This window comes from Fopius arisanus, unplaced genomic scaffold (genome assembly GCF_000806365.1).
Source record: "Fopius arisanus strain USDA-PBARC FA_bdor unplaced genomic scaffold, ASM80636v1 scaffold00082, whole genome shotgun sequence".
Taxonomy (NCBI): domain Eukaryota; kingdom Metazoa; phylum Arthropoda; class Insecta; order Hymenoptera; family Braconidae; genus Fopius; species Fopius arisanus.
Genome location: NW_011887821.1, coordinates 148,786 through 151,507, shown reverse-complemented (window position 1 = coordinate 151,507; position 2,722 = coordinate 148,786).

The following is a 2,722-nucleotide window of genomic DNA, read 5'->3' as shown; positions in this document are numbered from 1 at the left end:
CAATTTATCTATCTTCTATGAGTTCTAAATAATAAAACTGACCTTTCCATTTATCACTGATTTTTCCACGAAATTCTGAATTTCCGAATACTTGGATTATATGTTACTTTTATTTGTTAGAACATGTAGTTTTTATAAAAAATCATTGAAATTGCCCATTTGCCAAAGTGGGGAAAATACGTTGAACCCTCGATGGCGCCTGGTTTTACAGCTTTTAGCAGGTAGACACGTCTGTCCCATACCCGATACACAAGACCAAACCGTTAATATCCGCACACTTTTAATACCACAGGGCAACAACTTTTTTTCACCTCTCATTCTTCTTTCACCTTTGCCAAATGAGCCTGGCAACTATGTGATCCGCAATTGTCTACAATCACGAGTATGTACGCAAATGCAGGAATTCCGGCTGTTTCCTGCTGCCCTTGCAGAGAGAGTTGCGCCGTTTTATTTACCAAGGACCCATCGGTACTTCTGGCAAGAGCCCCCCTGACGCAATTTTCATGCCTTCGGAGAAGGTTTAGGTGTAGAAAAAAAATTGGTCAAACCCCCAATGCAATAAAATTCTTAACATCTACGGAAATTTTACGTTGCTATTCACTTATTGGAAGCTTTTCGCCTGTTAGAAATGAGTAAAAAACCCAATCCGAACAATCCGAAAATATACTATTACATTGGATTTTTTTCTATTCCAGAATAGAATTCTTGTGAATAAATTTACTGAGCTCGATTGAGTATGAGGAATTACATTTTTATTATCAATCAATTACGACGCAATTTTTTTTCATTTTTACTGTCCGTAAATTAAGAGGCAGCCCTCAAAAAATTTTTTTTCTTCGTCTACACTGTTGAAAATATGTAAAGTGGAGTTACCACAATTGTAATGGAAGTTTTATGCGATTACGAAATAGTCAAATTGCCGCATAATATTAAACGCGCATTTCCAAATCCTGTACGACAATTTTACCCCACATAAGTCTTGTAAAAATATTAAAAATCCAAGGTTTTTTCAGCAATTGCACTACGAAATTAGTAATTAGTAATTAGTAATTTGTGATTTTTTAATTCCGTGCAATGATATACCTGAAGTGTTGTGCCAGTTCGCGACAAATATACAGTGATCACTCATTCCACTGGTGAGGAGGTCATTTTACCTTTAACCCTTTTTTCTGATCTAATACCTAATTTCCTTCCCTCCCAAGACATACTTATTTTTTTAACTATTCCAAAAAATTGTTGCTAAACAAAACGATTATATGGTCTCGACTGTGAAATCACCATCATAAGTGAATGTTTGTTCTAAGGACACTGTAATTTACAACATCACCAAAGTTTTGAGGTAAGAAAGAGGAGTTGTTGCAGCTATTGAATTTTCTAGGGCGTGATACGAAAGGGCTTACTGGTGGTCCCCCTCCCACCATTCTCACGCCTTACATTTTTACCTCCAAATAAACGACACAATTGTAACGTGAAACGCATAATCACCTCCTTTCACGTAATGATTGCGGTCTCGGTGAAGAATCCAGCGGTGACAATACCACGGGGGATCATCCAAACAATGTCAAGTATAACCGCACAGAAGTCACTGAAAAACCATGAATTTGGGTTTATTCTGGTAGTTCATAAATTACCCCTGAGTCAAGGTACACACCCTATCCCCTCTTCGGGATTCTCTAAAGGGGTAACTGCCCCTTGAGTCAGACACGGGTCTAGGAAATTCCTGAGGCCCAGACTCTTACCTAAGTCCCACCCGGCCATTTGGCCGACCTTGAAGGATATTCCCAACGCAAACTCGACCAATTGCCTCAAACTGTCACCATTTTGGTTCTTCCCGGCCATCAATAAAACCGAGGAAATACAACGAACCCAGAGGGGGTAATAAAGGCTGCTCGTGTGCAGCATTGAGTACGGAATGAGGGTGATTATCCAGTACAAATAAATCGAAAGGTTAGAGGGGGATTACACAGGTTATCCAGACTGATAGTCGTTGGATAAGGTATTGCTTGCACTTCCAACCTGGTGGTTTTCCCACTTTTTATTGTCACTGACTGTCTTCCGAAAATGGAGAGGAAAATTCATCGAACCTCTGGCTGATAGAGGGACTTCCCTTTAATCTTCATGGGCTTGGGACAGCAATCATGGAGTACGCCATATTCGGTACGCCTTGCAGACTTTATGACATCCCAGTGGCGTCTGATGGGGAATTCCCAGTCAACTCTTTCCGGAGTTTGTTACGACAAACCACTGATTTTTTCATCTTTTTGTAATGGGATTCGACAATTTTTTCCAAGTTTTCCGAGGATGATAATTTGAGAATTATTTGCATCCTTTTACCACGGATCTGAATCAGTAACGCCAGCAAAATTCGTAGCATGTCAGATGACCGTCATGTGACTGACATGACACCTCACATTCTTCATCCACGATTGACTATTTATTGTCACATGACAAAAATTAGGTAGCGTCAATATTACAGACAAATTGTCGGTGACCAAATGTTATCTGACAGATTTATTGACAATAGATAGCGTAACCGTCGGTGACGGTTAAATGACGCTTTTATTCCAGTCACTTGACAGTTTTTAATTCCTGACGTTATCTTGCGTATGTTTAGTTTGAATCAATTTTCAATGAAAGCGGATGGAAGATTTTTTTTATGTTTGGATCTGTTCTATAAAACAGAATAGGAAAAATCATTTTTCGTAATGATCTGATTGTTATG